Consider the following 9,527-nt stretch of genomic DNA (forward strand, 5'->3'; position numbering starts at 1 on the left):
TATTTGGATTACATGTGCACATTGCTGCTCATCATTGAAGGAAATCAGGACAGGAACTCAAACAGGGCAAGAATCTGGAGACAGGAGCTGATGTAGAAGCCATGGATGGGTGTTACTTTCTAGCTTGCTTCCCATGGCATGGTTATCCTGCTTTCTTATAGAATCCAGGACCACCAGCCCAGAGATGGAAGCCCAACCACAAGGGGTTGGGCCCTCCTCATAAATCTCTAATCATAATGCCTTATGGCTGAATCTTATGGAGGCATTTGCTCCACTGAGTTTCTCTCCTTTCAGATAACTCTAGTTTGTATGTCTTGTGTTAACATAAGACTAGTTAGCACATTTTGTTATCACTTACTTAAGGCTAATATCATCTAAGTGAATACATACCATATTTTTCTTTCTGGGTCTGAGTTACCTCATTCAGGATAATTTTTTCTAGCTTGATCCGTTTGCCTGAAAACTTCATGATGTCATTTGTTGTAACAGCTGAGTAATACTCCCTTGTGATAATGTATATTTTATTTATTTATTCTTCTGTTAAGGGATATGTAGATTGTTTCTAATTTCTGCCTCTTGTGAATAGAACAGCAATAAACATGGTGAACAAGTGTCATGTGGTAGGATTAGTTGCCCTTTGGGTATATGCCCAACAAAAGTATCTCTTGATCTAGAGATAGACTTACTCCAATCTTTCTAAGTAACTGCCACATAGATTTCTATATGGCTGTACAAGTTTGCACTCCCACCAGCAATAAAAGAGTATTCCCTTATTCTACATTTTATCAGCATAAACTATCACCTGTATTATTGATCTTAGCCATTCTGACATGTGTAAGATGAAATTTTATTGTAGTTTTGATTTGTACTTCCCTGGTGGCTAAGGATGTTGAATATTTCCTAAAGATTTTCTAAATTCCATCTCTGTAGAAATTCATCTGGGAAATGAATGTATTAGTCGCATCCTTAAAGGTGGTGGAGTCTATATTTCTGGGTTCTAGTTTCTGTTGCCATCCTTACAATTGTTTTTAGCATCAGTGGTCACAGTACCATAAGGGCTTATCCCCCTAAACCCTTTTTAGCAGCCAGGTGAATTCTTCAACTATGGCAGTGACAAAAGGACAGTCTTAAGATGAGCAGCATCCTTCAGATTATGAGACTGACATGCTGCCTACTGTGCTATCCGGGAAATGCAAATAAAAGCGACTCTGAGATACCACCTTACACCTGTCAGAGTGGCTAAGATCAAAAACACAGAAGACAGCTTATGCTGGAGAGGATATGGAGCAAGGGGAACTCTCCTCCACTGCTGGGGGAAATGCAAGCTTGTACAGCCACTTTGGAAATCAATATGGCACTTCCTTAGAAAATTGGGAATCCATCTCCCCCAAGACCCAGCTATAGCACTCTTGGGCATATACCCAAGGAATGCTCAATCTTACCACAAGGGCATTTGCTCAGCTATGTTCATATCAGCTTTGTTTGTAATAGCCAGAACCTGGAAACAACCTAGATGCCCTTCAACTGAAGAATGGATAAAGAAAATATGGTACATATACACAATGGAGTACTATTTAGCAGAGAAAAACAATGACATCATGAGGTTTGCAGGCAAATGGATGGATCTAGAAAAAATCATCCTGAGTGAGGTAACCCAGACTCAGAAGGACAAACCCAGTATGTACTCACTCATAGGAGGATACTAGATGTAAAACAAAGATGACTAGACTGCTACTTACAACTCCAGGGAGGCTACCTAGAAAACCGGACCCTAGGAAAGACAGAGAAATGGATGAGATCTACATGAACAACCTGGATGACAGTGTGAGTAATGAAGGGCAAGATTTGAGGGAAAGAAAGCTTAGGGGAGCAGGAGATCCCAGCTGGATCAAGAACAGAAACAGAGAATGAGGAATAACAGACCATGATAAATGAAGACCACATGAGAACAGGAATAGGCAGAGTGCTTGAGAGGTCCCCAAAAATCCACAATGATATATCCTCTGTAGTCTGCTGGCAATGGTGAAGAGAAAGCCTGATCTGACCTAGTCTGGTGATCAGATGACTAAACACCCTAACAGTCATCTGATAACTGATGGAAGTGGATGCAGAGATCCTCAGCCAGGCCCCAGGTGGAGCTCCAGGTATCCAACTGTCAAGAAAGAGGAGGGACTGCAAGAGCGTGAATTGTTGAATCCAAGATTGCAAAAACCACAGGGACAAATAGCCAATCGAATGGAAGCACTTGAATTATGAACCAACAGCTGAAGAGCCCCCAGCTAGATCAGGCCTTCTGGATAAATGAGACAATTGAATAGCTTGATCTGTTTGGGAGGCATCCAGGCTGTGGGACCAGGACCTGTCCTTCGTGCATGAGCTGGCTATTTGGAACCTTGGGCTTACACAGGGACACATGCTCAGTCTGGAAGGAGGGTACTGGACCTGCCTGTGCTGAATCCACCAGGTTTAAATGAATCCCCAAGGGAGTCTTGGTCCTGGAGGACATGAGAAAGGAGGGGAGGGGATGAGGGGAAGGGGGGTGAGGGAGGGAGGGGGGAGGACAGGGGAACCCATGTATAAAATTAAAACACATAATAATAAATAAAAAAATAAAATATGAAAAAAAGATGAGCAGCATCCTTTTTACACGGTACAATCACAACTTACATTGTCTGACTCTGTGTTCCTCATTGGTAGTGGTGAGAGAACCATAAACTGAGCCCCAGATTAATGATATGCAACTCTCTACTTATTTGAGAAAGTCATGACACATTCCAGAATGCTTCCTACTTCAGATTTCATCATTTGGATCAGATCTACTCAACCTGGGGTAGGGGAGGTGTAATGGGTTTTAAGAATTTTCTTTGTTTACCATTCTCCTACTTTCTTCTGTATGGATCCAGTTGTCATGATAGAAGAAATTGGAAAAGTGTGGGGACTCTCTTTAGGGAAAGGAAGAGGCAAATGCAGAAAGAGGGAAGAGAGTAATATAACAATCAAGACATCTGAAAAAGCCAGAAGGTATCACACTATTAACTACTTATATTAAAATGAAATTATAATACATGCAAGTTTGTGTATATATAATTTTAATGAACTTTTCTCATCAAAGATGATAGAGCTCCTTCCAAGACCCCCAAAACCACCTAACAAAAACCCCGACATCAGAAGGCTTTCTTTGAGTTGTTGGCCAGGGCTGTCAAAGACTCCCAAAACACATAAACTGTTGCTATTGCCCTTGGTTGCCCCCCAAATATGGAAGGTAAGTATATTAATGAAAACATCATACACTTCAGAAACAAGATCCAGAGATCTTGAGCTGGAATCTGAATGACCCCCCCTAAAGGACTAACTTTCACAGTACCTTCAAATGAGGGAGGCAATCAACAGTTCTATGCAGCAATGATGCCAGAGAACATCAATAACCAGCATGACATGATAACCCTAAGGGTACAGCAGTAGCATACATACCTTGGCAGTGATAAATAGCTCTCTAATTGGACTTAAGGCCTACTCAACAAGAGTGAAACTATGCCTGGGACTGGAAACCTAGCCAACTACTCAGTACTAATGAAATCAAGGTTATGGAAAGAGAGTCTACAAGCACTAATCTACTAAACCAGAATAGTCCCTAACAGCAAAATAAAAATATTTGTCCTTATACCAATAAAGACTATTATTGTAGTCTTTACCATCATCAAAGAAACTTCTCTGTGCAGCAGACAGGAGACCATGACAGAAAGCCACAACTAGTCAGTATACAGAGTTGTGGAGCCCAACACCAATAGAAACATCCATAAAGCACTACTGGTCTCTAAGGCTCAGGGGACATGGCAGAAGAGGAGGCACAAAGATTGTGAGAGCTAGAGGATCAAGGGGGTTTCCATGAAATGTGTTTCCTATTAACGTCAGAAGCTATACCCAGAAAGTCTCAACATCATGACCATTATTTTTCTGTTGGCACAGAGATTGAATTTTAATTTACTGCTGTTTCAGCCAGCAATTGCAGATCCATAGTTACTGGTCTGTTTCCCTGATATGGCCAGCTGCTCAGGCTGTGGCCTGGTGGGAATTCTGTTCCCACAGGCACTAGCCATGTTGCTTCTGCCAAATATAATTTTTATTTAAATCTCTATCATTCTATTTTTCAATAAGACTCAGGAGTCAAAGGCTGGGGTGAAAACCTGCTAGCTCAGAGAGGTTGAGTGGCAACTAGCTGACTTTCTCTCTTTGCCAATGTCTCCAAAAGAGAGCATCCTTCCACTCTACCAAAACAAACAAACAACAAACCCCAATTCCATACAAAATCCTTCCCTGCTACTTCCTGTGCATCTCTCTATCATCTTATAGATACCGTCTGACTCTCTATGATTACTTTCTGTCAACAAGTTTCTAACTCTGGCCTCCTGACTAAAGGTTGATTTTATTTAATTAATGCAAATGCAAACTTGGGTTTCACAGTGTGATTGACTATCCCACAACACATGACTACCCAAACGTGAGCTGAACAAGGATGACATGACAAAGTGGACAAGGAAAAGCTCAGGAGGCCTCTGTTTTCCACAAAGAACTATAGGCAAATGACTAAAACTGAAAGCAGAGAAAGTGGTCTTCACCAAGGAAGAGCACACCAATTTGTTGTTCAGTGCTACACAGTGAATCCTGAAAACATACACACAGGTAGAATTATACAGAATGAGCAGGTTATATTTAAGAATTTATTTGTATGTACATATACATGTGTGCATGCAATAAAAATTGGTGACAAAAGAAGCCACAAATTTGAAAGACATCAAGAAGGGGTATATGGAAGGTTGTGGGCAGAAGAAATCAAAAGGATAAATGTCTGTATTATAATCTCAAAAAAAATAAAAGAAAATAACTTACACCTGGTTGTCTGGAGTGGGGTACTTTTTTTCCTACACTAAATGCGCTTCTCCCTCCTGGAAATTTGGAGGCTGATCAAGAAATTCCAGACTATCTTGTGGAGACAAGCCCTGATTTTAGAAAATTACCACAGTCAACCTGCACTGCCACAGGAAGAAAAGACTGATACTGTTAAACTTGAGGAATTTGTAATAAGGTAGCCAGCATTACAGCCAATGCTTTTTTCCCACAGTATCAGTCTACACATGCATTAGGAGATAGACATGAGTCTTTTGGGAGCCATAAATAGATGATTTGTTTTAATGAAATATGTTTGAGTGTTAAATTGACAAGGGATAGACTTACAATGGTTAATTTGGATTTCAATTTAGTTAGATTCAGAAGCATTAGTAAAATACAAATGTCTGAAAATATTTCCAGACACGTAAATAAATGTGAGTAGCATAATCCACTGATTGTGAGGCCAGATAAAATAAGAGCACTAGTGCAAACATTCTCCCTCCATGCTTCCTCTGTTGTCAGGTTTATCTGCTCTTTCTTGGACCCAAACCTCTGAAACCATAAGTAAAAGGCAAAACTTCCTCCTTTATAATATTTTGGTATTTAGTCACAGTGATGAAAAGTGTGACCAACACAGTTTATTACCAGGGTCTCTGGTACTTGTTCTGGGATGTGGATCCACTTCAGTAACTACAAACAATGGGCCTGTTTCTCTCTCTCTCTCTCTCTCTCTCTCTCTCTCTCTCTCTCTCTCTCTCTGTGTGTGTGTGTGTGTGTGTGTGTGTGTGAGAGAGAGAGAGAGAGAGAGAGAGAGAGAGAGAGAGAGAGAGAGAAGAGAATCTAGCTATCTAGCTTCCTTTGGATTCCTGGAAGACTCTTGCTAGATTATGGGGTAGATTTTTAGGCTGACAGTTCTGCAAGCTCTACTTTTGAAGGGAAGAAACTGAGTTGCAGGGCTATAACAAGGTCCACTTTCAGCATCAAAGTGAAAAGGCCTGCCCAGAAGACTCAGGGAGTCATATTTACTTCTGAGTTTCTAGACCAGTATTGGAACTAATTTTAGACAACTGCTTAGGAAGACCAGTGCCAAAACTTAGATCCACTTCAGTCTCTACTTGGTAGTGAGGCTGTAGACCCAGTTGTGGGTCTCTAGGAGTTCCTGTGCAGCCAGCAAGTCTTATTTCTGACCACTGCTGAGAAGGGCTGGACCCAAGCGCTTTCTCAGATTCCATACATGGAGCTGGGGACACAGAATGCATTTTCCAGGTGCACCACATTGACATATCTCTGCTGGGTCCATGGCTGAGATCATGGGTAATTTAAGCAACTTAGCTATTTCCTGTGTTCTATGTCTTCAGGACCTGTACAGAGTCTTTCATAAACTTTCTTATTCCTCACATTCTATGGATGGTATCTTTGTATCAGAGTTTCTCCTGCAAGCACAGTCAATTTGAACATATATCTTTACACTGAAAGTAGAAGTAGGGAGCACATGTCACTTCACAAAGTCTAAAATTCATCAACCTTAGTTAAAATCTTAAGAATAGGCTGAAAATTCTAACTATAGTTAATATTAGCTTTTAGTGTTCTGTCTTTCCATGTACTGCTTTTTTTGAATACCTGTTAGTCTTCTGGTTTTGTCAGCAACATATTCTTTCAATTTTACCTCAATTTATTTACAACGTTACAATTTTACCACCTTCCACAGGAGATCCCAATAAGGAGCATTGGCATTATCTCCACATGCTATGACAGTAGTGCTGTGGAATAATACTCTTGTACACAATAAAGATTTGTTACTCTAATTAGTTTAATAAAATGCTGATTGGCCAGAGAGAGGCAGGAAGTATAGGCAGGCTGACCTAAGTGAGGATGATGGGAAAGAAAAGGGTAGAGTGAGGATTCACCAGCCAGACACAGAGGGAGCAGTAGATTAATGTGTCATGCTAATAAATGTACCACCCTATGAGAAAGCATAAATATGGGTAAATTTAATTGTATGAGTTAGCCAGTAACAAGCCCGAGCTATTAAACAAACATCTATCACTCAAATTTAGCTTCTGAGTTGCTTATTTGGGAACAGGCAGTCAAAGGACAAGAAATGTTCAATTATGTATGACACTCAATGTCCACATAAAACCCGAGAAAGCTTTAAAAAAGGATTCTAAACACAAAAGAACACAATCAAGCACAACTTCTTGGTAGCTGCCTTTTCTCTGATTGGCTCTGTTTGCTGGCAGTGATCAGAGGCATGGTTTCTTGAAAAGATGGCTTCCTGGCTCAGGGATAGAGGCAAAAATTGTTGGCTCCTTTAAGAGGTCACTAACAAACACTTAATATGGTGTTTACAAGCAGCCAGTGGCATGGTCCTCTATGACACATGGAACTAGAAACTTCTCAGACTTAGGGCAGGAAACATGGCTCCCAGAGATGGCAGTAAACATGCCTCTGCCATGAGACTAGACTTTCAGGTTACCAAGAGGGAGGAGCCAACACCAGCATGCCATGATTTAAGATACATAGTGGTTTTTTGCTCATGCAGACAGAAAATGTTACAAATGCATAGCAAGGACAGATTCAGACAAAAAGAGCCTCTACACAGGTCACAGTATATTTAAAAATATGTGTAGGCTTGTGAGAGAAAAGAAAAAGGGTAGAGAAAGTCTTTTAAAAAAGAATAGAGTAATAAAAATATATAAGCCATGTAAAATGGAAAATATACAGAGTCTGGTTAATGTATGTTGTTGTGTTGTCTTTAAATTTTTTGATAGCTAATGAACAAATGATAACTGCTGAGAGACATTTGATTATGAAAGCTGCTAGATTAAACCAACCTATATATTTTAAAAATACCTCGACTTCAAATTTTAAGTCAAAAGATATGTTACTTTGGGAAAGAGACTCTTCTTTTATTTCCACAGGAAATGGGAAACTCTAGATTCATTCTGGGTTAGGAAAAAACAGGTTTGATATAGGAAGACCCCCCTGGAAAATTTCTGATGGGAATGGATGGCCCAGATGATTCAACATGTCAGAACATCTCTGTTGCAATTTTGTGTGAGTTCTACATCCAGAACACCTTCAAGGCTGCTGGCTGAGATGATCCAACCTCACAGAGTACTCTAGTCAGAACTTGACCATAATCCTAAATTTTCTCAGTGTCTCCCAAAGATTACCAGCACTCACAATCAGCAGGAAGTAGTCCAGAGAACTATGCCCACATTTCCAAAAATAAATTATGAATATTTATCCTTGTTTAGGTAGTTGGTTACAAGTTGTTATTGGTAATGGTCAGAAAAGAGGTGAACAGAGGAGACTAGATTCAGGGATCTCATTGTAAAAAGAAAAGAGGATATAGAAATGATAGGATAAAAGGGTAGATTATTGAATCTACTACAATGCCAAATAACAACTATTAATCTTACATATTTTATGTTGGTATGGATTTGATTTATTGATACAAATTTAAAGTTAATTTTGTTATAATGTATATATATATATATATTTATGTCTACTCTTGTTTATGGTATTATGTTTATGCATCTCATTTAAAAATGTAATATATAATTAAGAAATACAGATTAATAGTCATCTATAATAACAAACTTATTGTCATGTTAGCAAGGTTTTCAAGGTCATACAGAGCTTTATTTCAGATAGATAGGCAATCTTCAAATACTTCAAAGACCTACAGAATATGAAATTTAAAATGTTTTAAGAACTTAGAATTTTCTTGACAGTGAGACAGGTCTGCTCCTGGCAGCACTAATTACTTCAAAGAGGATGATGAGCATTGAAGAAACTCCATATGGAGTTTGTTTTCTTTATGGCAAAAGCTAGCCACATGGACAAAAAAACTGCCATTGCCTCAATTGCTGACAGTTACTGTACAAACTGGACAACCAGGATGCAAGAAAGGTGACAGCCAAACCAAACTTAGCCAATACAAGGTAGGAAAGTCCTTCAAATTTCCCTGCTTAACAGGAAAGTCTGTCAGATATATTAGGCCTGTAAGCCAGAGGTGGATGCCCTCATGTTACAGAGGAACTTTGGGTGACTGTCCAGGCAGTGAGATATCCCTATCATTAGGTAACATTTCATCCTTCTGGGGTCTTTGATGGAGCTGAAGACTAAATATTGATAATTATAATTTTCCTTAGTAATAATGAACAGTAAATTAGATACAAAACGTTAGATTCATCAAGATAAGAGAGATAATTAGGTATTTTCTCTAATTTTGCCAAGTGCAAATGGATTGGATAACATCTTACTATGTTAAAGTTAAAACCTTGTTTTTTAGTGAGATAAAAAGGGGGAAATGCTGTGGAATAATCCTCTTGTATACTGTAAAGATTTGTCACTCATTAGTTTAATAAAATGCTGATTGGCCAGTAGCCTGGCAGAAAGTATTGGAGGGGCGGCCAAACTAAAGATGCTGGGAAGGAGGGTAGAGTGAAGAGTCATCAGCCAGATGCAGAGGGAGAAGGAGGTAAACATGCCATGCTAATAAAGGTATCACCATGTCTCAAAGCATAAATAGAAATACGGGTTAATTTAAATGTATGAGTTAGCTAGTAACAAGCCTGAGCTATGAGCCAAGCATTTATAATTCATATTCAGTCTCTGAGTCAGTTATTTGA

The sequence above is a fragment of the Onychomys torridus genome, chromosome 6 (genome assembly GCF_903995425.1).
Source record: "Onychomys torridus chromosome 6, mOncTor1.1, whole genome shotgun sequence".
NCBI classification, from domain to species: Eukaryota; Metazoa; Chordata; class Mammalia; order Rodentia; family Cricetidae; genus Onychomys; species Onychomys torridus.